Here is a 26,879-nt window from a genome sequence, read left to right as displayed (position 1 = left end):
ATCTCTGAGAACCAGGGAACATTTAGGAACATATGCACTACAATTTAAGCACCTTCGAGTCTGATTTGATTGGTATTTTAAAAATAAACCAACCCTTTATATGACAAAAATTGTTTACCATTTTGACATACTGTAGATCACCATTTCCCACATTTTTTTATAACCTACAAAATTTGTGGTTGAAAATTTTGGGATTGGCTGCATACTCGATTATCCTCTGGAAGATTAATATTATACATCGTCATGTTAAATGTTCTCCAGTAAAGAACATTACCTTCACTCTGTGTACTTCAGCGCTTCCAACCATTGATCTCATGGCCATCAGAGCCTGTCCCTGTAGAATTCACCCAGAACAACTGCTAAATGGTTTCACAATCTTTAAATATAAATGGGACTTCAGCTCTAGGGACAAAACGTCCCTCTGCATCTGCCTTCACCTCTCCCAGGAGATAGATGTTCTGGTCTTTCCCAACTAACTGTGCGGTCTTAGAAACATTATGTACCTCAGCATCCCCATCTGTGAAATAAGGGCATGTGTTGTGAAGATCTGGGCTCTAGATCAGTGGTTCTCAGACTTGAGTGTTCCTTAGAGTCATCATGAGGACTTGTTAAAACACCGATTGTTGAGCCCCCTCATCAGTTTTGATTCTGAAGTTCAGTGGAGCTGGGGCCTGAGAATTTGCATTACTGTGAAGTTCCCAGGTGATACCGATGCTGATGGTCCATTGACCAAACTTTGAGATCTGCTGCTCCAGCACCCTTGTGGTCCTGTGAACTCTTAGACTTCCCCATTTAAGGTATTTCTTCTCCAGAGCCGGTCACTGCCTAGCTGCTCTCGGTTTGTGTCTGAAGCTCCACAGAGTCTCAATGCATTTTTCTGTGCAATGGTTGCTGTTGGTGTTTTCTGAGGGAGACTAACTACTGCACGCATCATCAGTGCTTTTTAGCATTTCAAATGTGGAGAGGGCACTAAGGAATTGTGGAGCCATGCTGCTGAAATGGTATAAATGCAGACTTTTTAGATACTGCCTATTTGATGAACACAGCCAACATGTAGATGAATTTGGTTCTATAAAGGACCTATTTACGTCACATTTCTATTAGTAAACACAGCTCTTGTTAATGTGTATGTCAGTGTAGGTGCTGTTTAAACCTGGCAAAGATTCCCTCTATTTAAAATGTGTGTGAGCAACTTCTACAGAGTCAATGATAGGACAAGACGATGACAATGATGAAATTTGACTTTGGAGTTTCTTCACTCTGTGTTTAATAAATATTTACCCATCGTTGGCCTAGAAGGCTTTGCCCTAGATGCTCTGGGGGATACAAAGATAAATCAGATCAAATCCTTGCCCGCAATGGAATTTATCACCTGCTGTAAGTTGTGAGATGTGTACGTACATCCATGAGACAGTGAGCAGGGCTGCTGCATTGTGGGCTACGCTCAAATGAGAGTAAGTCTAGTTACTAGTTATGTGACCTTGGACAACTTATGTGACCCCCTTTGAGCATCAAATTCATAGCCGTAGATAGTAAAATAATAACCCTGAGGATCAACTGTGGCTTCATTGTGAAAACCCATACACAGTGCTTTCCCCTGAATGGAGTATGTGTTCAATAAATGTAGCAGTGTTTAAACTATCATAAAAGTAGAGAGTGGTGACTATGATAGATAATTTTTTAAATATATTTTATTGATTTTTTTACAGAGAGGAAAGGAGAGGGATAGAGTTAGAAACATCGATGAGTGAGAAACATCAATCAGCTGCCTCCTGCAAACTCCCTACTGGGTATGTGCCTGCAACCAAGGTACATGCCCTTGACCAGAATCGAACCTGGGACCCTTGAGTCTGCAGGCCGACGCTCTATCCACTGAGCCAAACCGGTTAGGGCTATGATAGATAATTTTGGGTGCTTACAATTTGTTGGCTATTGAACTAAAAGTTTTTCATGCGTTAGCCTTGTTAGTCCTCACAACAGCCCTTATGAAGTCGATAGCATACTTTTCCTCATCTTGTAGATGAGAAGCAGAGCTCAGGGACTTTAGGTAATTTGCCCAGGGGACTGTGGCTTGTAAATGACTTTGCTGGTATTGAAACAACAGTATCCTGGCTCCAAGGCTTGCACCCATAACTACTGTGATTACTGCTTCTCAACAAATGCCCTGAGAGGGATAAACATGGCATATGGGTAGGGGCTAGAGCAGCCGTGGGCCCGTTTGAAATGAATAAAACTAAAAAAAAAAAAAGACCGTACCCTTTTATGTAATGATGTTTACTTTGAATTTATATTAGTTCACACAAACACTCCATCCATGCTTTTGTTCCGGCCCTCCGGTCCAGTTTAAGAACCCTCAGAGGTGACATGCGAACTCATTTTTTTGGTTGATTTTTCTTTGTTAAATGGCATTTAAATATATAAAATAAATATCAAAAATATAAGTCTTTGTTTTACTATGGTTGCCAATATCAAAAAATTTCTATATGTGACACAGCACCAGAGTTAAGTTAGGGTTTTTCAAAATGCTGACACGCCGAGCTCAAAAGGTTCACCATCACTGGGCTAGAGAGTTCCTCTCTAGGAGGAACTGCTAATATAAAGGCTTACAATTTGAGCCGGGACTTGCAGGGTAGGGTGATTTTGACTCTGCATATTCTCATCCACCCTTTTCCTATTCGACATATTTATTTACTCAATAACTCTGCGGTCGGTGCTGGCCATGCAGCAGTGCGTAAGAAGGGCACAGTGTCCCTGATTCAGTGCCCACGCCTTCATGGACCTTAGGGTCCAGAGGTGGAGACAGCAATCACTTTATTAGCAATTCTGAAGGAGCTGCTTAATTTTGGAATGGCGAACTGAGGGCTTACTCCGTACCAGGCTGTGCTACATTTCTCAGGAGGATGCAGAAATGAATAAGGGATGGCTCTGTTCTGTTCAGTAGTTAGGCCTTTCCCAGGACATACTTTATGTCTCTTCTTCGTGTTTCTTGGTGCTGTGTGTATCCTTGTTGAAGTTGAAATGTCTCTGATCTGCAATCCAGTCATCCAAAGTCATTTGTGATCTCTTGATTTTTAAATAAAGTCATTGATGGGATAACATTTTACAATTATAGATCCAGTTCCCTCCAATCCCCATCATTTGTCTTTATCTCTTCTACCCCCTATCTCCATTCATGCAGAAACACTTTTGTACACACATTGTCTAATATTATAGGGCAAAAAAATTGGTGGGAAAACGTTAGTCTTTCTGGCTGTAGTTTTTAAAAGTCCATGCCCTCAAAGGAAGGGATAAGACTCAGCATAACCCACCCCAGTAGGGAAAGGCTTCCTTGGCAGATAATGCCTCTAGTAATGTTGGGAAATGACTGAGATTACATTTCTGCCAGCTGAGCTGTGAATGAGGAGTTGAAAAAAATTTCAGTTGAATTATAGAAACATAAAGAAAGTTAATACTTTCTTGCCTGACTGTTGGTGGATGATATTGGACTTGATTGCACTGATTGATGCTGAGGTTTACAATTCTTTCCAGATAATTTTGGATTTCAGCAGGGACTTTTAATATATTTACTCATTCAACAAATATTTACTGAGCATCTACCATGTGCCAGATAGGTGGTAGAGGCCAGTATTACAGTGTGGAGCAAGAATAGACACAGTTCTTGCTAAATAATTTGTATCTTCAAGGCAGAAAGTCATTAATCAAATAGATGTGAAATTATAAGTGTGAAAATTGCCACCGGTGAAACATATCTGGAGTATATAGCAAGGGGATCTGACCTCATCTGGGGGTATCTGAGAAATCTCTCTGAGAGGTGACATTTGACTTTGACCTGAAAATGGACAGGAGCTAATTAGGTAAAGAGGAGTGGAGAGAGCCAGCATTCTTGGCAGACAGAATCAGGGGTTTAGGCCCTACATGTGGTGGCAGAACCACAAGAAAAATATTTTGGTTGGAGGGAGGGGAGAAAGAGACTTCTGATCTTAGGCTGAGGCAGCTACTGACATGAAATGCTTTCCTGAATGTGAAGGCAGGCTCTGTGGGTGGGTGCTGCTTGTGTGTCTCCCATGATTTTTGTGCCTTTCTCCTTGAGGCCTCAAGGCCCAGGGTATCCAAGGCTAAACCCTTGATCTTTTCCCATAGCTGCCTCTGCTTCTGAGCAGTCCACCTTGACCAAAGACAGCTCTGTGTTTGCATTTTGTTTAAGCCAAAACCCTCAACATCATCCTTTCCTCATCCTTTTTCCTCATCCCCTCTGTCCAATCAATCTCCAAGTTTCGTCAATTCTGCCTCATTAATATCTCTTACATTTAATTACTTCACTCCATTCCCACAGCCACTGCCTTAGCCCAGGGTCAACACACTCCACCCCTGCTCTGTGCACACTGAGCTACTCAAATTGTACTAGGAAGCTGCACCTTTCCCCATCTGCAGATTTCTATGCATATGTCTCCTTCTGCCCAGAACCCCTCATCCATCCTCAATTAAAGTACTCCTGTTCATCCCACAGGATGTCTCTCCTTCAAGAAACCCTCCCTGACCATGAGCCACAACCACCATAGAGACGAGGGTGACTTTTCCTCCTCTGTGTTCACTCTAAATACCTCATGCTTATCCCTATTGATTACATGTTTATTCATCTGTCTAGACCTGGTCTGTCAATAACTACCTGTGGTAGCTATCAAGAACTTGAAATGTGGCTAGGATGAATTAAGATGTGTTGTAAGTGTAAAATACCATATTTCAAAGACAGTGCAAACAAGTAGTACTTTTTAAATGCTCCTTACATGTGGAAATCGTAATATTTTGGACATATCAAGTCAAATAAAATATATTATGAAAATGAAATTCACCTGATTTTTAAAAGTCAGGTTTTTAAAATTTATCTTTATTGTTGAATTAAGATGTCTCCTTTTTCCCCATTGACCCCTTCTAGCCCACCTGTTGATTTTTTACTTTTTAAAGTGTGCCTTACTAGAAAATTTCAGAGTACATATAGATGGTTCACATTTGTGCCTCACATCATACTTCTATCACATGGTACTGGTCTAGACTCTATACAACTAGAGCAGGGGTCAGCAAGCTATGGCCAGCGGGTCAAATCTAGTCTGCCCTCTGTTTTTGTAAATAAAAGTTTATTGGAACACAGCCAGGCTCATTCACTTACATATTATCTATGGCTTTTTCCCACTACAGCAGCAGCATTGAGCAGTTATGCTAGAGACCACATGGCCTACTAGCCTAAAGTGTTTACTACTTAGCCTTCACAGAATAAGTTTGCTGACCTCCGTCCTAAAGGGCTGATATTGTGTTTTATTCATCATTGTATCTCCAATCATTGCACAATATCTGGCACATAATAAAGGTTTGTTGAGTGAATAAATGTTTGCTGAGTAAATAAATGTCTATCCAATAGATGTTTTTTTAGTGAATAAAAGTTTGAGAATTTTATTGGCCAGGTCATCACTAAAATTAGTTTATGACCCACAGATGTGATCACCATATGACTGGAACTAAAAATTGAAATATGACCTGATAACTAGGTAGGTACTTGGGTAATAGTCATACACAACATTTAAAATTGGAATGCTTTCCTTGCGAAACCCATCATGGAATATCTTATTTATTTATGTATGTATGTATGTATGTATGTATGTATTTATTTATCCTTATTGTTGAAAGTATTTCAGATGTCCCCCTTTTTCCCCTCATTGATCCCCTCCACCACCTGCCCTGGCTTTCACCATATTCTTGTCTTTGTCCAGGGTTATGCATATATGCATATAAGTTCTTGGGTTAATCTCAGTTGTGCCCAATATAGGGCGGAGTGTTGTATAAGTGTGAAAGAGTTATCTCAGAGGTTGGATATTTGGATTAAGGGTTTAGGGCATAATAATTAAGGGTTTGCTGTCCTATGTGACTGGTCACCCTGAAAAGGAGCTGTGTGCTGTTGGTGGTGTAGAATGGAATCCGAAACCAGGGCAGGCAGTGGTGATGCACACTTACAGACCAACAAAAAGAGAGACTCCCAAGAAAGCAATATTCCAGTCTTTTTGCAGCAGATCCTGATCTTCAAAAAAGGATTCCTGGATCTAGCTTTTGTGTAGGTTCACCTACAGGCAGTGTTGCCTGGGAATTTAAAGGAGTAAATCACATGGAAATCTGAGTCTGGTTGGTCTGCATGGGCATGAATTCTTATACCTTCAAAATGGGGCTGAGGATAAGCGTTGGGAGAGAATGAAGTGCTGCTTCACACTTTGATCCAAATATACTCCTGTCATTTACTCTCTGCTCACAAAGCTGCAGCTGTTAGAAGACACGGAATCATTTTCTTTTGCTTTTCTCTGTCAAATTGTTGATGAAAATGATCTCACAAAATTGAAACAGCCAGAGTTACCATAGATGAGAATCAAATTTCAGGTCTTGGTTATGTAACATTATCTCATCTCATAAGAAGCAGTCATTTTTAAAAATCATAACATTTCTCAGTGTTGAATTGGATTTTTTCTTTTTTGGTAATTAAAGTTGTAAAAGCAGCTACTGTAGATAGATTCATTGGAGCACATGGATTACAAGAGCTTTTCTGAAGGGAGCCAGAGTTTCTTTTATTAGAGCAGATTTGAGAAGCAAACAACAGAATAAAGAGAGTAATATTATTCATTAGTAACATATGTGATCAGTACAGAAAGAGAAAATTAAATATTTGACGATTTTTACTTTAGCTGGTTCAGAGAAATGAGGGATTATAAAGTTGATAAGATCACAGAGCTATATCTGTTCATCCATCCACCCTCTCACCCGCCCACTCATCTATTTATCCATCTACCAACAGTCACTTTCTAAATTTATTACATTACATTTATTGAATTACTATTTGTCCAGCTCTGAGGTAGATGTTAGGGAAAGTACATGAAAAACAAAAGACAATTCTTACTTGAAGATTTATAGAATGTTAGGTGTGAAGGTACTTTGAAGATGATGTTATTGAGATAAACAGTTGTTAGGTAGTTTGTGTAATGTAATACTCAGAGAATTATATGCTGGGCCACTGGATCCTAGTTCCTAGTCCAATAATTTTTCTACTGCTACCAGTTGGGTAAGTCAGACATATTTATCTACCTAAAACGTTACAGAATAAATAATCCCAAGGCATGATGTAAACAAATATGGGACCATCAGACATGTCTCATCTATGGGACTTTGAAGAATGTCTATCATTAAGCAAGATAAGGGAAGGTGGAAGGTGGACATGAGCTGGGTTTAAAGGAAGTACAGAGTTTGTAATCATAAATGGTAGAGAGAAAATATTCTAGGTGTGCCAAATGAAATAAATAGATGCAAGGGGAGGGGATCTAGGCAGAGAAAAAAGAAAGAGAGGCAATTCAGTTTAGCAAGGATCCACATAAGTGGTGGAGGTGTCTGTGAGTGGAGCAGAGGTTCTGCATGGGGAGCTGGTCAGTGCGGTGAGAGCCATTGATATAGAAGGTTGAATGCTGCTGGAGAAATGGTTTTCTATTAGTAAGAGATTAAGGTATAAGCTAGGTTTGGGGAAACTTTATACACTGCATTCCCACTCTAGAGAAAGACAGAGTATTCCTCAAAAACCCAGCAAGGAACCACAAAGAAAAGAAAATCATTCTGGCAAATTAAATAAATATGACAGTAAGTGTCTATATCTTTACATTGCACACCACTTTCTGATGTTTGATCAAAATTTACTAGTTTGGTAGGAAAATAAAATGAGAATATTTGAAAAAACACACACAGAAAACTAATAATATTAAGGGTATTCAGACACTTGTTTTCAGAAATAGTCCATTTCTACTCCACTAGGGTTGGATTTTTTAAAAAAAGATTTTGATATAGTGCTCTAATTATTGTAAATGTAGGATGAAATGCATCCTTAAACACTATGATATCATAGTAGTATCCACAAATCACTCAGAACACCATCAGTGGCAGGTAGTAAACATTTTATATCTTATTAAAAATATTTTCCTTATAAAGTATTGGAATCATATTCCTTTTAGGCTCTTCCCCAAAGTCTCCCTGGAGAGCTGTAAAAAATAACTTTGCCTAAAGCTTCATTATACATATTTGCCAGTGAATTTTCAGGGCAGGAGTTCTTGGTTTGGATTTTAATGTCCATCGATTTGGCGTACTAAATTCTGTTTGATATCATTACTGTATTGACATTGCATGTACATGTGGAATTGGTATGGAATAAAGCATCTATTTCTTTTTACCTTTTTTATTTCTAGTTTCTTATAATGTAAGGAGAAAATCTATATCTACATAAATAATGCAAACCTTCAGTTATTTCTTTTTTTTTATTAAATTTACTAGAGTCCTGGTGCATGAAAATTCGTTCACTGGGGGTGAGGGGTCCCTCAGCCTGGCCTGCACCCTCTCACAGTCTGGGAGCGGGCCTAAGCTGCAGTCTGGCCTCCCTCTGTGGGAGATGACCTGTGGGCCAATCAGGGGACAGTGCTGGCCCCCGATCACCCCTCTGCCACTGGTTTTTCCCCCCCCCCGATTACTGTCCCCTCCCTCTGCCCGATGGCACTCTTTTTGGCTGGCCTGGCGCTGCCTGCTCACTGGCCCTGCCCCCCGCCAACTGGTTCACCGTTCGGTCAATTTGCATATTAGGCTTTTATTCTATAGGATTGGTGTGACATTGGTTCACACTCAATAAAACATCATCTGCACACTGCATCGTGTGCCCATTGCCCCAAGCAAAGTCCCTTTCCATCCCTGTGTTCCCGCTCCTTTCCCCCCCTCCACCTACTCCCACCCCCTTTCCCTCTGACTATCATCACACTGTTAATTCTGTCTATGTGTTATGTATACATCATCCCACTTCACTGGAAGGCAGGTTAATTATGCAAATAAGGGCAGCAAATGTGCAGTTGAGAGAGTAGGGGTGACAATAACTGGTCACCTTTAACCAAAAAACATATATATATATATTCCTACAAGTGATGTGGGATGATGTGAACAGAGGGAAAACATGGACATGCATTGTCTGTTGTTCTGAGAAAGTGAACCTGTAGCGTTTAAGTAGGGATGTGATTGACCCTTATCTCTTGAAGGCTTGGCTTGAGTAATTGGCTACCTGAACTCTTCCTTAAACATTCGTCCTCGTTCTTTTTCAAGGACCTGATAATCTATCAAGGGAAACACACCTGAACAAATAACTTGCACAGTGGGAGAAATGCCATAAAGTAGACTAAACAGAGCACCATGAACATATGGCATTTGCCCCCTCTTCCCAAGCTGAGAGAGAAAGTTTACTACTTATTTTAGTTTCAGGTGCAACTTCTGAAAATAAACATGTATTTTCTACTTAGACTGTGGTGTGGGGTCACTATCATTCCCATCTTCAAATTTGGGCATGATGTTCTGAATAGATGATGGAAGATTGGCAAGAAGATCTTGCTATGCTCATACACAGTGTGGCTAAGGGTGTGGGAAGGTGGTCACTCGTACTTTGTGGGTAGCAGGGTGTGTCAGAAGACAGCAGTAGACTCTCTCTGGAAGCAAGTTGGTAATAAATTTTGTGAAGGCTTCATGCATCTTGATGACTACTGAGTCCCCAAAGCTCAAAATTAAACTTAAATAAATGCTAAAATATTTAAAATTTTGCCTGTGCTTTGAGCCACACATTTTAATAAGAATTAGAAATCATATGAACCTACTATTAAGATTTTAGCTATATGAATGTACATTATAATATTATTTATAATACTAAATGCTAAAACCGGCTAATTTAGGTTTATCAATATGGGGTTGAGTAAAATTACATTACATCTCTACTATGGACTATTAGGTAGTCACTCATGATGATGTTTTAGAGAAAATGCAAAAGACTGTTTTATAAGTCGGTCGTAAAACAGTGCATAGAGTATGGATCCAATGCAATGAGATGATAAAAATAAGCTTTAAAAGGATGTTAAAGAAGGGAGTTTACCAAAGGCTCAGGCATGTCTCTACTAATAGAAAAACCTCCAAAATCTTAATGGCTTAAAATAATATATAGCTATGTGGCTATTGTGAATCTGCAGGGAAGCTCTTCTAATTATATTGCTCGGTCTAAGATGAAGCAAGTATCATCACCAATACCGATCACTATGCCATATGGAACAGATCTCCAGAGGGTTTCACACTAGAACTTCTGTTCATAGCTCACTGGGCAGAACTAGTTAGATGTCCCACCCACCCAAAAGGGAGCAAGGGATTATAATCCTCCCATGTAATTGGGGATGAGAGAATTAGAAATACTTGGTGAACAGCACTAAGGAGACCACTCATGGTTATCAATATTCAAGTCACTCAGTCTGTACCAGGGGAGACAACTCCAAGTCCTACATGGTCAGGGCATCCAGCTCCAAGCCCATGATTTCTAGGCAGTGTGTGATGATATGGATGTGATTCTTCTTGACTTCAAACCAAATGGAAGACATAGGTTCATCTATTCCCCCCATACCTAGCACAGAATGTAGAACAGGGGCATCTGTAACATTCCCATTTGGTTCATATCAATTCTGAAATCTGACTGCAAGTCCCAGTCCCCTGGCAGAAGGCAGGTTCTGGATCAGGTTCTGATTGGGCTGGTGGGAAGGGGTTCTCCAGCCCGTTGTTCCATGTACACAAACCTCACAAACCTTCGTAGAGGTTCACCATTTCTGTGGCTGCACAACTTTCTCAAAAATTGAATCAGCTTTTTATAGTTGATTTTGATCAGCTTCTGGTGTCAATAGCCACAAACATAGTTCTTTTTTTTTTCATTACAATTTACTTTCAGCATTATTTAGTATTGGTTTCAGGTGTACAGCTAGTGGTTAGAGAATCATATACTGTACAAAGTATTCTCACCAATATTTCCAGTTACACAGTTCTTTATCGAGACATCCCTCTCTCTCTCTCTTTCATCCTAACTGCAGGTATCTTAAGCCAACCAAGTTTCATGGAAGAGCTACAACTTCAGTCTTTTTTATTTGGGTTGCTCTGTCCAAATGAAAGGCTAACTAAGTGCTATCATAGCCCTTCTGAAGATAACAGTGGGTGTTAGGATCATAGCCTTTATTTATTCCTTCACACAAGTCTGAGTTCTAATCTTTCGGTCTTTCACCAATTGGTATAAGAAATAATAGCCTCTTCCAATTCTGCAAGTCTCCAAATTGTCTGGACCATATTAGTTACCTTCCACATTTGCTTACAAATCAGTTAGTTGTGTTTGTAGCTCATTCATTTTATTGTAAGTACATTCTTTTTATTGTAGTATTAAATGCAGCCAACATAGTCATCACCTGCTAGAAGAGTTGTTTCCCAATCACTTCTAGTAAAGCTATTAATTCACAAAGCACATTACCTCCGTTTTAAGTTATCACATGTGACAATTTTACAAAATAGGTCATCTGTGTATAGATTGTGATCTTTCCAGCTGCAACCAAAGATTCCTTGCTCCCCACCATCTGAACACTGAGCCAACAACACATACTTTAGGTTTCCGATATAGCATGACTCCAATTCCACGTACTTATTTTTGTATTGGCTAAGATGTGAGAGATTTAGTCACCAGTTTTATAGGTCCCTGAAATCTTATTGTCATCAAATGGCAACTGGAATACACATTCAGACTCATAAGAGATTATGGATAAAAGTGCTAACTTCTTAATTTAAAATTTGAAGTCTACTTCAGTGGCTAGATTATCTGTATTTTCTAACCAGAACATGCTATTCCCCGAGTCAAGGGATTCTAGAATCCAGTAGTTAATCTGAGTGTTTGTTGGTTACTAAGAGTTAATGAGTTGCTCAGTCATGAGGTGATATCATTGTGGAATAATTTGTCAATCTCTGTAGTATTTTGATCTTCCTTCTGGTGCTGTACAGCTCAGCTGTTTATTGACTGAGACACTTTCTTTTGGACACGGTTCTCTTCTTATAGCTTATAATCTAGGTGACAGAGACAGACAACAAATGCTGAATACAAAATAACACTTTATCACATAATGTAAGTGCTTTACAATGACAAAACTGGGTGATAGGAAATAGCTGAACTTGGAGGAGGGAATGGAGGAAGACGGTTTAGCTAGAATGGCCAGGGAAAGTCAAGCTCAGGTGGCCACATTGGAGCTGAGACTCAAATGAGGAGAATATCTGCAGAAATAAAATGCTATGCGGACGGAACGCAGGTTCAAAGGCCGGTGACACGAATGAGTGTGTTGGAAGGACAAGGAAAGCCAGGGAAGCAGGACCAGGATGAGGAGACAGGCCTGTGGTCCGTCTGAGAAGCTGGCCCAGGATGGCCCAGGTACAGCTTGTTGGTCATGTTGAGGAGTTTGTGTTTACTCTAAGCCCTCCAATGTAACCACTGGAGGCTTTTAAACACTGGATGGATTTCATTTGTTTTATGGTTTAGAACAGCGGTTCTCAACCTGTGGGTCGCAACCCCTTTGGCGGTCGAACGACCCTTTCACAGGGGTCGCCTAAATACATCCTGCATATCAGATATTTACATTACGATTCATAACAGTAGCAACATTACAGTTATGAAGTAGCAACGAAAATAATTTTATAGTTGGGGGTCACCACAACATGAGGAACTGTATTAAAGTGTCGCGGCATTAGGAAGGTTGAGAACCACTGGTTTAGAAAGATCCCTCTGAGTCCTGGCCGAGGAGCTCAATTGGTTAGAGCATCATCCTGATACACCAAGGTTGTGGATTTGATCCTTGATCAGGGCACTTATAAGAATCAACCAATGAATGCATAAATAGTGGAACAATATGTCGATCTTCCTCTCCCTCTTCTCCCTCCTTCTCCCTGTCCCTTCCTTTCTCCCTCTCTCTTGCCCAAATCAATACGTTAAAAAAGAAAGAAAGAATCAACCAATGAATGCATAAATAGTGGAACAACACATCCATCTTCCTCTCCCTCTTCTTCTCCCTCCTTCTCCCTGTCCCTCCCTTTCTCCCTCTCTCTTGTCCAAATCAATACGTTAAAAAAGAAAGGTCCCTCTGGCTGGCTGTGTGGAGAATAATGAACTCTGGCAGAGGAAGGGTGGAAACAGCCTATTGTAGCCCATGTGTGAGATATCAGTCCCTTGGATTGAGGCTATAGCAACAGAGATGGCAAGAAGTGATGGGATCTTGAAAATATTTTGGAAATAAGAGTTGGCAAGATTTGCAGATAGATTGTTTGGGAGAAGCAAGGAAAAGTGAGAAAATGTTTTTTTTTGGCTGAAGAAACTCAGCGGTAGTACCATTAATTGTGATAAGGAAGACAGCTGGGGTAAATCCAGAATTTTATTTTGGACATCTAAACTTGAGATGTCTATTAGACAGCTAAGAGGCGATGTCAAGTAGGCAGTTGGCTATATAAATCTAGAGCCCAGGGGAGTGTTAAGAGCTGGAGATAGAGATTTATGAGTCATCAGTACAAAAACTGTTATTTTAGGCCGTAGAAGAGGATGAGATCACCTCGAGAAGGAATTTCGAGAGAACAGAGGGTGGACACCAGGGTTCAGGGTTAGCAGAGGAGGAAGAACCAGAAATGGAAATTGAGAGGGAGCAAGGTTGAGGTTGGAGGCAAATCAGGGGTGAGAGTGTTCTGAAAACCAAGTGGAGATATTTCCGGAAAAAGAAAGTCAAATGCTGAAAGTTGATTAATGCCTAACCCCGTCTCCTGCTTTATATTTCTCCCGAACACCCACAGTACCATGCTTCTCTCCCTAGCATCTGATCCTATTGGGAAGGAGGTTAATCACAGAATAGTGACTGTTTGTATTATTATTCTCTTTTGGTCAGTGATGTTCAGTGGGTGAAGTGGCATCTTGATGGAGCAGGAGGGTCTTGGACCCACGTTGATATTACTGGTGCTAAATACTCACTAGCTGTGGGAATGTGAGAAGGTAACTTTACCTCTCAGCGCCTTGGGTTCCTCAATTGTTATCTGAGGATGACAATTCTCATATCAGAGTTTTGTTGGGGGATTAATTGATATAAAGTATAAGCACTACGCTCTGTGCCTGGCAGAGGGTAAGCGGATCACAAAGGGAGCTTTTATTATTTCTTCCCAGACACTGAGTGGCTAACTGTGGAAACGATTCACTATCAAGTAATTCTAGGAAGTTGAGTTGGTTAACAGTTTAGAACTAACTTGGAGAGATAATGTCTATCTAGTATAGCTATAGGACAGAAGCCAGATGTTTAACCTATAAACAAATGTCCCCTGTACCCCATCCCTCACTACCATATACTTATCCCTTTCAGAGTCAGGATGCATAAAACTCAGAGAAGCAATGTTCTAAGGCAGCGGTTCTCAACCTTCTGGCCCTTCAAATACAGTTCCTCATGTGGTGACCCAACCATAAAATTATTTTCGTTGCTACTTCATAACTGTAATGTTGCTACTGTTATGAATCATAATGTAAATATCTGATATGCAGGATGGTCTTAGGCGACCCCTGTGAAAGGGTCGTTTGACCACCAAAGGGGTTGCAACCCACAGGTTGAGAACCGCTGTTCTAAGGGATGGGGCATCAGTGGTAGAAACATACCTCTGCGCTCCTCTGTGAAGAGTTATCCAGACCTGGCCCTGAGACTGTGCATCAGGCTGCTGGTGAGTAGATAGCATGGGGACAGGAGCCTCTGCGGAGCTGAGAGAGGCTCATAAACTATTAAGATAAGCAGGCATTTCCCACCTTTGGGCAGCTCACAAGCCTATCTTGTCCTGTGAAGCACAAGAGAGAGAGGGTCAGAGATCTAATTGAGCATCTGAAAATGAGCCCCAGCTGCTCTGTGAGAGGTTTTTGTTAAATATAACAATCCCTCTGAAAACGTAGCAATTCCCCTGATGGTCCCTGTGTGCTGGCCATTTTCATGGGAGGAGGTGATTGGGTGGTGATGGCTGCCCAGAATAGGGCAGGAATCAATGTGGGTGGAGATATATCACCCCCCTTCCTCCTAAATACCCCCTCCACCCCACCCAAGTACACCACTGTGGAGAGGCACTACCTGGGTTTGAATCTTGCTCCCACATTGAAGATCTCCGTGTCCTTGATGCAATGGGTAAAGGTCTCCAATCTGGTTTCCCCGTCTGTAAAATGGGACCACTTTATAATGAGGCATAGCCTGTTGTGTAGCTCAATAAATTAATCCACATGAAGGACTTACTTAGCATTATTAACCCAGTACTATCATCTCTTGAATAAATGCTGATGGGATATTTTATTGATTTTATACAAGGATGTGGAGATGCTCATTTTAAGAGCCTTCTCCGTGTTGTTATTTTCGCGAGCAGTATTTTACATATTGTTGGTGGTTTAAATATTTTATTTCATCCTCTCAGATACTTTAAAAAAGAAAATGCCATCTAGGAAACCAGCTTGATGATATAGTAGAGGATAATGCCACCTCCTCTAGTTTTATATTTATGAGAACATCTAACCCATCAAACAAAATGTCAACACAGAGCTGGAGTCATTTAACCGGGTATATTTATCTTTAGGGTGTTTTCAGCTGCACGCGAGAGAAAACTGTGACAGAAACTGGCTTCAATAGTGAGAAAATGTATCTCACAAAGCTGAAAGTCCAGAGGTAGGATGGCTCGGCCATATTCCGAAGGATCCATCATTTTTACATCTATGCCATGACGTCCTCAAAGGCCTTCAGACTTGTCCCTCTCTGGTCATAAGTGGCCGTTAGCATCCCAGGCATCACCTGCAGACCATGGCCATGTCCAGAGGTAGAAAAAGACCATCTTCCTTATGTCTCTTTTTTCTAGGATCCTACAGATGACTATAAGAAAGTGCTAGCATTTGCAATCTTCTAAACAATCCCTGTGATTTCCATCTTATATGGTCTCAAGAGTTCAGCATAAAATAGTTCAACATCCCTGTCTGGTGTTGCTCAGTGGTTATAGTGTTGGTCTGAGGACCGAAGGGTCTTGGATTCGATTACCAATCAAGGACACATACCTGGGTTGCAGGTTCAATCCTGGTCCTGTCCATCAGGGCGAATGCGGGAGGCGACCAATCAATGTGTCTCTTTCACATCGATGTTTCTCTTTCTCGCCCCTCCCTCTTTTCCTCCTTCTCTTCCAGTCTCTCTAAAATAAATAAATAAACAAATAGCTAGGTAGATAGAAAAAATATCCTCTGGTGAGGATTAACAATAACAAAAAAAATAGTTTAACAATTTGCCAGCCCAGCATACCAGGGTCCTTGCTTCCCTCTGCCCCCAGTTTATGTTTGTTTTGTTTTGTTTTGTTTTTAAATAAATTTGGCTTATCTGTCAAAAGCAACAGAACACAACTGTAGTTGATTTAGGGAGGGAATGACTTTATTTAAAATGTACTGAATCATTCCAGAATGATCCTGAATTTTCTTTTGCTATAAAGGACATTAGTGGGACAATTGGCAAATTTTGAATAAAGTCTGCAGATTAAATAATAGTATTGTATCTGTTTAAAATTTTGAAAATTGTGCTGTGATTATGTCTGAGAATTTATTTTTAGTAAATATAAATGATAGTTTAGGGAAAAGAGACCATATTTACAATGTACTGTTAAACAGTTTAGAAAAGTTACACCGAGAGATGAATAAAGCAATCTAGACTATTATATTAACACTGGGAAAGTGGCCGCAGGGGATCCAGGAATTCATTGAACTACTCTTGTAATTTTGAGTAATTTTAAAATTATATTCAATTAAAAAATGATTTTTTAATGATGCAAAGAGATGCAAGGTAAGGTCACAATATTGTATCAGTTCCAACAACTTGATTTAATAAATCTCTAAACCAGCAGTTCTCAACCTGTGGGTCGAGACCCCTTTGGCGGTCAAATGACCCTTTCACAGGGGTTGCCTAAGACCATCCTGCATATCAGATATTTACATTACGATTCATAACAGTAGCAACATTACAGTTATGAAGTAGCAACGAAAATCATTTTATGGTTGGGTCACAACATGAGGAACTGTATTTAAAGGGCCAGAAGGTTGAGAACCATTGCACAACAAGGAAGACAGTGCAGAGCCCCAGAGGAGCCTAGATTGCAGGAGACCCGGCTGGAAGGCTGCAGAACCAGATCAGAGCTCCAGATCGCCCCATGGAGCTCCATCCCTGTGGACAGAGCCGCCACCTCCACGGTGTGCTGGGCCTCGCGGTTTGCATCGCTACCGTGGGTGGCACTCTACACCCTATACCACCCTCAGCATAGCTGCTGCTGCTCCCAGATAATCTTTTACCACGGCTTCCACTGCCAGGGTCTTTGCCACATTAAATTCAGAGTCCAGCCCTAGCCGGTTTGGCTCAGTGGGTTGAGCTTCAGCTGGCAGACTTAAGGGTCCCGGGTTCAATTCCAGTCAAGGGCACAGGTTGCAGGTTGAACCCCGGTCCCAGTCAGGGCATGTACAGGAGGCAACCAATCAGTGTGTCTCTCTCACATCAATGTTTCTCTCTCTCTCTTCCCCTCCCTTCCACTCTCTCTGAAAATCAATGGAAAAATATCCTCAGGTGAGGAATAACAAAAAATTCAGAGTCCAGGGTGCAGGCATCAAGGGATAGAGCCCACATTGTGGACTTGGACCTAGAGACAAGTCAGGCTTGTAAATGAGGGTCAGGAAATTGCAGTCTCTAGAGTGACATGCAAGTTTTGCTTTACCCCAGAGGGAGGGATTCTCCAAGAGTGGGTGTCGGACACTGCACAACGCACAGTGTCCACTGTTTGCAGTTCCCTCCTTAGGTTGTCAAAACACATCCTAGGGTGTGTTCCCTTGAAGGTAGGAGCAAGGAGAATGTGTTTCTCTCAACTTGAGAGGAGTAAAGTATTCCCAGATGTTGGGTCTTAACTCTCAAGTATACTCAGGGTGGGGTTAAGATGGAAGAAATTATCCTCGATGACATTTAAGCACCTTCTGACTTTACCCTTTGTTTTCAGTTGCATGGATTGTATTCTGAATATTCTCTATTCTGGAGAGCGCTATCTTTTCTTGTTCTCTCTCACACACTCTTTAAAGTATTTTGATCCTCTGTTTGTTTTTGTAAAAATGATCGGGATGTTTTACTTGAGGTTGATATTTTTGCTCCCAGTTTCTGTCTCTTAACAAGAAAACCCATCTCTCAGCTGTGGTCCAGCATGCTGTGCATAACATAACTAAACATGCTTTTGTTTCTTACTCAGACCTTTTATTATTATATGCACAGTATTATAACTATAATTATATAACATGTAATATTGAGGTCGTACTCTGGCCTAATATTGTATTGAGTGCTGTTTGTGCATTAAGCCTTAAGAATAATTTTACTTTTCCCCATATTTTTTTTGGAAAAGAAAGACATATTTCAGTGAAGGAAAAAACAGTCATTGTCCTGTAATTCTTAAGTGCACATCATTTTATTTTTATAAATGTTCCCCATAAAAATGATTAGAGGAAGATAGAAAGATGTGAGAAATTGTACTCTAAAAGTATTTGACATCTGGTTGGAATTGTTATGTTTTTTTGATTGTCCAAAGTTTCTTCGGAGGGGTGGAGGCAATTTTAACAGTTCCTGAGGCCGTCAGACTGGAGATGGATTTGGCTGGCCTTCAGAAGGGCTGGCCTGTTCCTGAGGGAGCTGAGTGAGGGGAGGGAGGTGCAGGAGAGAAGAAGTCTTTACTTACAGTCCTTGTGGGATGGTTCAGGTGGGCAGTCTAAATTATGGGAGTTATTGGCAGCAAGTAAGTACCGCCTGAGTAGGTTACTGCAAAACGCTTTAGCTGGGGATGGCTTTAAAAACCACTCATCAATTACAGAGATGCCCTGGTAGGGTAGCACGAGGACCCTCGAGAGCTTTTGTCCAGGAAATTTGAAGAAACCTGTAATCTCCCTCCGATCTCCTCTAACCACCTCTTCCTTCACAGTGACCCTTCTTACCTAAAGACCTCAACTGTTTATCACAAACCTGCCACTGCAAACTGGAGATGAATTATTAAACAATGCCCAAGGCAGGACAGTGACTTTCAGTCATCTCAGAAATGATACAGACATTTGTCTTTGTTAACCCACTGGGCTACTCTGTGGTCTCCAGTCACAAGCGAAGGATCAAATTTGGGATTTCTAGATACCAGAATCACATTGGGGTTACGCAAAGCTCCAGCTTTTCCCAGAGTTACTTGGGCTATAGATGGTGCTTATTTGAGACAGGAAGTAAGACAAACTGTTCTCACATGGTGAAACTTGGGAGGCCACTCTAGGGACAGCAGGGTATAATGGTCCATGTAGTCACCATGGAAACTCAGGTCCATGGATAGATACATGGAAGCTCCATGAAACACCTTCAGGATATTCGTGAGTCTATTCAAAATGCAAACAAAATTTTGTGTGTATTTTCTTATGAGCATTTATTTTTCTGAGGAAGGGATTCAGGACTCGGGGAATTTTGGAAATATGGTTTTGTAGTGAATAGCGCAAATCACCCTAACTCCAGGATTCCTTCTGCCTTAGGCAAAGCTGGTTAAAGGGTAGAACAGAGTTAGTTTCCTGGACTGCCTTCTATACGGAATGCTAAAACATGACCAGATTAAGTTGAAAACTGTAAATTCATCTTTCTCCTGGACATTGCCCTTGAGCGAAATTAAAAACAGAATTTTTTTTTTTATTGATCGTTTGAGCATTTTTTGTAAAGCACCCTTGTGGGCATAGCCCAAATTCTGGAATTAAATGATACATGTAACTGCTAAGCATCCTGGAGACCAAAGTGGCCTTTTCTTCAAGGAGTCATATTTAAAGGACTACAGCTGAATAACCACAAATTTTAAAAAATTGTTTTCACTCAGATCTCTCATAAAAATGAAAGAATATCCATGTCATATCTTATTTCTCATCGCTTCCATCGCACATTCCGGCCTCTCGTTCCCACAGCTGCTCCAGAGCCCTTCACAGGGCGCCCTCCAGCCCAGTCCAGGCTGCTTATCTTCCTCCCTCTGGCCTCTTCCCCGAGGCCTTGCTCTTTATTATGTACATCAACCTAGTAGCTTTGGCTTAGTCCTTCCTCCTGTCTTCTCTTTCTGGGCCTGCCCCTCTCTACCCATATTGTAGATTCTGCATCACAAATGTTCTAGGGCCTGGGCTGAGAAAGACTCCCTTTTGTGAGCAGGAGCGTGAGAAAAGGAGAGACGTAGGAAACGCACACTCCTCATTCCGGTTGCACGTGACAGAGTGCTGATGATAAGAAATGAGTGATGGATTTTCATTACTTAGTTTTTAAATCCTATCATATGCCTCCCAGGTAGTTTCCTGATTTGGAAAACCACAAAAGAAAATTGAATGTTTAATGCTTTCCAGAATTATTTGTTTAGAATTCTTCAAATTGTGGAAATGAATTTGTCAGTGATTCTGGTTTAGATGTAGTTTGTACTAATATAAAATCAGCTTTCTTCTATCCCCACTAAGAGTTGAGGGGCTTGTGTGAATCTTCCCACCTGTTTCAGGTAGCAGGCCAGATGCCAGTGAAATGGAGCTGAGTAGGTACATCCCAACTTTAAGGAGTGACTGTGGTGGACAGACAGAAAATGGGCTGATTACAATATGTGAAGATAAATGCAGTGTGTGTGGGGGGGGCGGGGGGGTGTACTGGGCAGTGGAAACCCACAGGGGAAGCATCTACACTTGTCTATAGGAGGTTAGCCCTCTCTGCTGCCTGGGGCCAGGAACTTGCTTGGGATGTATGTATTATTCATATTTACTAGCCAGCCTGTTACAACAAGACTTTAGAGTTGCTACCCCATGCTTATGGACACATAGGAACAACAAGGGACAGAGAAATGGATTTGGAATTTATTCCATGAATATTTTTACAGCCTATACTGTGTGTAAAGTCACCATGAAGTGACTCTAGGAGCTTATGACCAAGTTGGGGGAGGTGTGAACTGCCCCATATAAAAGGTGAAATAAAAATAAAATGGACATGAAAAGAAACAGAATAGAGGAAAATACCTTTAGGTACCATGTTTCTGTAGGTACTACCGGAAATGAGTGGCTGACAGAGCATCTCAAAAACCTCAATTGCCACTTAAAAATATGCTCCCTAAACTCGTGAGCCTACCAATCCCTCATGACTCAGCAAAACCCTTATAGAATAAGCATGTGGAAAAGAAAGGGAAAATAAAGAGAGACCCAGATGGAGACATCAGAACATAAGCTCCATGAGTTTGGGGACAAAGATTATTTGCTAAATCTTCAGGGTTTAGCATAATGCATTAGTAGATGCTCAATAAATATTTGCTTACTTTAAGAATGAATGTATACATGGATAAATGCCAGAGATTGTCATAGCCCTGGAAGAGCATATTGTAATGTACATGCAGAGTCTTCATTTTTTTTAATACTTGTCAGGTAGCACATAATAGGTATTCAATAAATGTGGAAGGAAGGGAAGGAAGGAGGGAGGGAACGGGGAGAGAGAGTGGGTAAGTCTCATAGGATCATAGGACTGGAAGGAAAATTGTGAACTCATTGGTCCTTCCCTTAAACCTCAAGAAAAAAATCTGAGTATAGAGCAAAACCAACCAAACAAACAAGGAGCCTCAAAGATGTCACATTTAAAAGTGTTAATCAGTGTAGAAAAAAGTAAAGGACTAGGGTTTTGAGAATCCTGGCTTTGACAACTTCTCTGTCTATGACCTTGTACAAATTGCTACACTAATTGAGCCTCAGTTTTCTCACTCCTTCAAAGAAAATAGGAAATGACTGTGCTATGGAATTTTCATAAAGATTAAATAAGATAGTGCATTAAAATGTGTTTAATAGCTTGGTAAATGTTTATATAAAGAAATAAATTCCTCAAACATGCTGAACTGTTAATAAATAGGCCAAGGGAAGATTTTTCTCTGGAATTCTTTACAAGAAGAAATGCTATCTAAAATTACAAGTATCTTTTCTTAAAATTTAATTTATGGAAAAACCTACTTCTTTTGGTTGGTGGCATGTCTTGGAAGGATTTTGCATACTAGGAAAAGTGCTTAAAATAATATACCATGAGACTGTAAATTATCTGGCAACAGGCTGTCATGTTGTGTCATAAAAATTCTTCAATGTTTAATTAAACACTTCAACAACTTAAAGTTCGGGACTTGTCAAGAACATTAATTGGGGATGTAGACCAGTTGTTGGAGGACTTCGGCTGTCACTTCTGAAGCCAGACTTTCTGTCCTGGTTCTGATTACTGGGAAGGGTTGGGAAGAATGGATCCAGCTGCTCTCATAGATGCCTGTGACTGCAGCAGAAAGTGTAGATATCAGTGTCCAGTTTGATGTGCTGTCCCTAAGTGAGCTCTAGGGGGTGTCTTCTGAAGAGTCAAAAATGGAAGGAAAGGAGAAACCTGTCAGAGCTAACAGCCCAGGAGTCTCTGGGGGTGTGTGTGAAGGGATAGCCTTTAATTCGACAGGAATTATAGCTGTGCCAGGAGATAAATATTTAAAACTATTAAGTAAATGCAACCTGTCCTTTTAGTTTCTCATACTATCTCCAATGCCAGCCAGCTCTGGGCTCAGGGACAAATGTAATGACAAGTGATTAATACCAGGGAGAACCACCCCAAATCCAGACACATACATAACTCTGCCTCCGTCTGTCCTTGGTTGACATTCACTTGGATAAGGCACAGTCACTTGAAAAAGACAGAAGTTGAGTTCCAAGTTTATCCTTGCCACCAGGGCTCTTTTGTTTAAGGGATCCCAGTGGGAAGGGCGATGTTTTTTCAGACATAGTCTTTGTGACCTAGAAATGATTCTCTCTCTCTTCTCTCTCTCTCTCTCTCTCTCTCTCTCTCTCTCTCTCTCTCTCTCTCTCTCTCTCCCCTCCCTCCCCCCGCCTTTTACTGCAATTTTGTGAAATCACAAAAGGAAATATCCAGCCATCTAATCCCTAGGTCTCCTTCCACTTATTCTGACCTCAAGGAACTCTAGTACTTAACTAAAATCAGAAAAAATGTGAACAGAAAAAAAAATTACATTTAACAAGGTCCTTCAGGATGATCCAGCCACCCACCCACACCTCATGTTACCGATGAAAACGGTGAGGACGTGGGAGGGGATGCAATCATATAACTGGCTTATTATTAGAACCCAAACTAGAGCCCCAAACGTGTGACAACCAGACAAGTATTTTCTAGCATTGAATCAGGGTGCTCTGGAAGAGATGAGTTGAATAGCTGAAAAGAAGGAAACTAGGAGAAGCCTACAAAGAGAATGTCTGAGCCAGAGAAATTTGCAGATAACGTGCAATTCTAAAGCCAAAGAATTTGATATGCATGTGAAGAAAGTGAAAATTAAATGAGTCTGTTAATTTTAAATGATATTAAAAGGAGGGAGCACTGATAGTCCTTCAAGGAGATGAAGGAATGAATGGACCAAAGTTTTTTTGGGGGTGTTATTTTCATATTCCTTGTCCTGGAAAATGTACTACTAAACTGGTCAGGTATATAAAAGAGAAGGAGGGCAGTGAGGGTCTGTGTGACCGTCCCATCTGCATGGGCTTGAATCCATCAGAAAACAGAGACAGGTACCATTGTGGGAAGCAGCTGAGCTGCATCCAAAGATTCTGGTCTAACTGCATAGGACTTCTCTACTGTCAAGGGGGGGAAATCAATGGCACTGAAAAGAAAATGGAAATTTCACTTTGTGCTTATCAAGAACTGCTGAAGGTTTTAGTTATATGAGAAGCTCTGAATTGCCTCCCTGGGACAGGCGGACCAATTGAAGCATCTCAAGTCCTCTGGTTGTCTATGAAGCCTATTCAGTCAAACAGCCCACTGGCCAACCATTCTGTTAATGGGTCAGTTCAGTCCAAATGGTTATCTGGTGGGATATGATGAATATAGCTATTGTGTCTCCTCGTCTATAGATTCCAGGAAATGCCAACTTCTCCTATTGGATAAATAGTCCTTTGAGGTGATGTTGTTGGGATGGACTGAGTCACACTGCATATCTACAGAGGGACTTTTTTTTAGATGAAGTGGTAAAATTTCAGCAATCCAGTATTGAATAAGGAAGACAACTGAACCAGGTAGGCTCCAGACTAGACAAATCATGGGAAAATGCACTTTAGAATAGTGCCGAAGATTGCAGGCTTCACATGTGGACTCTCTAGTTTACATCATGCCACCATCGTTTGTTGGGTCTTTAACAAATTACTTAACCTTTTGCTATGTCAGTTTCCTCATCTGCAAAGTATAGGAATAATAATTCTCTCCTCAGAATTTCTGTAAAGATTAAATTAGGAAATATTTATGAAGGGGTTAGAAGAGGGTGCAGCACAAAATAAGTGCTCTATAAATATTAATAATCTCATTAATATAGTAATTAATGCTGTTTAAATGATTAATGTTATTTAAATGACAGAGTAAATGATGGATGAACATGATATATACTTTAAACACATATATAACAATGTATAAATATGACATAAGATTATTTATGGTGATAGTAATGTTACTAAAGGCAGTAATTGAGGAAATGCTAACAAGAAATTTTGGGATTATTTAATCTCCTTAGGATGCCAGTAAACTTGGTATCATCTAGCTTTTACCTTGGGGTTAGAGAGAAGGTAGTTGACTCCCTGGTTCAGTGGGCACAGCAAAACAACTGCAAATATCATTGAGCCTCTGCTATAAACTGAAAGATGAAAGAAATATAGATAAAATCTGGTCCCTGTCATCATTGCTTCTATAGAATAAGGGGGGAAAGAACCCCAAACCGCTAGCTATTTTCTCAGAGAAACCCACTTTGGCTTTCTAACTACATCCCCCCACCAGCTCTGTCCTCTCTCCTCTCTCTCCACCTAGCTTAGGAATCCTATTGCACATCCTCAAAACTCTGTGTTCTTATACTTTGTAGCCTTTATCATTATAGTCTAAAAAAAGTATTTTTGCAATTTTAGGTTTAAGACCTGTCCCAGCCCACTTGACAGTTATCTTCCTGAAACCCCAAACCATGCCTGCCCTTCTCACTGACAACTCCCCAAAGCTTAGCACAATGCCAAGCACAAAAGCACTATGTGTTGAACGAATGAAAGTGGAGGGTCATGCTCTAACCGGGTCAGGCATCTGGGTTCAAGTTCTGTTTCTGCCAGTTTGGAGCTCTGCACACACGGCTTAACGCATCTGAGCCTCAGTTTCCACATCTATGCAATGGAAGTGGCAACATTCATCCCCACTGAGCTGTTACGAGGACTGAGCCAGTACAGAGGGAAAAACCTTTTGTACATTGCAAACGTATATGAGTCCTGCTTATTAGTATACTTGGCCACGACTATATTTGCAAAAGTAATGACCACAATGATATGAATAGCTCTTAACAGCTGCCTTTCCTAGAAGAAGTCCCGTGGAAGCCCCACGAGTAGCAACTCTGTGTGTTTCACCAACCAGGCTCTCTATTAACAGAACATCGACAGGACAGGAGCTGGTCAGCTTTCCCTCCCTCTGTGTCTGGGTCAGGCCCATTGCTGAATGTTGTGTTAAATAATAAAAACACCAGCATTAAATGTGTCGCCACAAATCAACAACCTATTCACGGTAAGATTTTGTGGCGCAGCGGTCTCCAAGCTGTGCGTGTTTTTTTAAAAATATACTTAAAGCGGCAAGTGCTTTGTGTGGCGGTTTTGCAAAATCACTAGAGCCGAAGTATTTGTATTTTAATGTTTATCCCCAAACTGGCCTGCTGTTTTCAAATTGCCCAGGAAACGAAATGTTGAAAATGGAAGGAAACCAGACCAGCTCGATTTAGGAATGCAGTGTTAGTAAAGCAAGCTGTGGGGTTCTGATACCTTAAGAGCACCATAAAATGCTCATAATTAAATAACTGCTTTGCTTAATGCAGCTATTCCAATGCCCCCCCCCACCCCCAGCCACTTATGTAAAAGTATTTAATGTTCATTCTTTCATTACCAACCAGAGATCTTGTAAAAAGGTAACTGGTCCCAGAAATTGTTAAAAATGTCTTAATAATGGTGTCTTTTACAAAGGGGGAAATGTGTGAGAAAATCAAGTCAGACTCCAGACACTTTCTGTGGTTATTTTTACTGGCAGTTGACCCACAGATAATGATTTATACAGAGGAACGTCATGCCATGGCACTGCTGCATGCACAGGGTGGTCAAAGCAGTAACAGAGTGCATTCTGGTAGCGATGTCCAGAGCATGAGGCTATCAGCAGCTGAAAAGAGAGATAGCTTTGCTGGGGAACCAAAAGGTAGAGCAGCCAGGCTTCCAAATAATGAAATGGGAGGAAGGAAGGAAGTGGTACCAAAACCCAGCCAGGATGTATAGTGTTTCTCTCATGCAGCAGCATAATTTATGGTGTATTTTTGATTTGTTACATAGCAGTATATAACTAATGCACCAACTGTGTGAGATGAATGAGTGGGCAACTGAGGGTAAGATGGCTTAAGTAACCACCTCAAAGTTGCACAGATAGGAGGTAGCAGAGCTAGAATTCTGTCGTGTGTGTGTGTGTGTGTGTGTGTGTGTGTGTGTGATTCTCAGTTCCATTTGTTCTCTACTATGCAATGAACAATACTGAGATAACAAGTTAAGCTATCAAAGCTGGAATGAAATGGGAAGTGTTCTGAGACTGGCAAAATCTATAGGAAGGGGAAAATGCTGAACAATGTTCTCTCTCCAAGTATGGTCTTGGGTCATTGGCCTCAGACTCACTCCAAAAACTGTGAAAAAGGAAAAATCCCAGGTCTTGCCATTTTAGACTATGGCATTAGCATCTTTACATATGGGGCTAAGGGACATTAGGATATTGATTTCCCCCCAAGAACTAAAGTGATTCTCATGCACATTTAGTGATTCTCATGCACATTCTCATGCACATCAACCCCAACCATCTCTATGT

Source organism: Myotis brandtii, unplaced genomic scaffold (assembly GCF_000412655.1).
Source record: "Myotis brandtii unplaced genomic scaffold, ASM41265v1 scaffold931, whole genome shotgun sequence".
NCBI classification, from domain to species: Eukaryota; Metazoa; Chordata; class Mammalia; order Chiroptera; family Vespertilionidae; genus Myotis; species Myotis brandtii.
Note: the sequence above shows the minus strand (reverse complement) of the source record.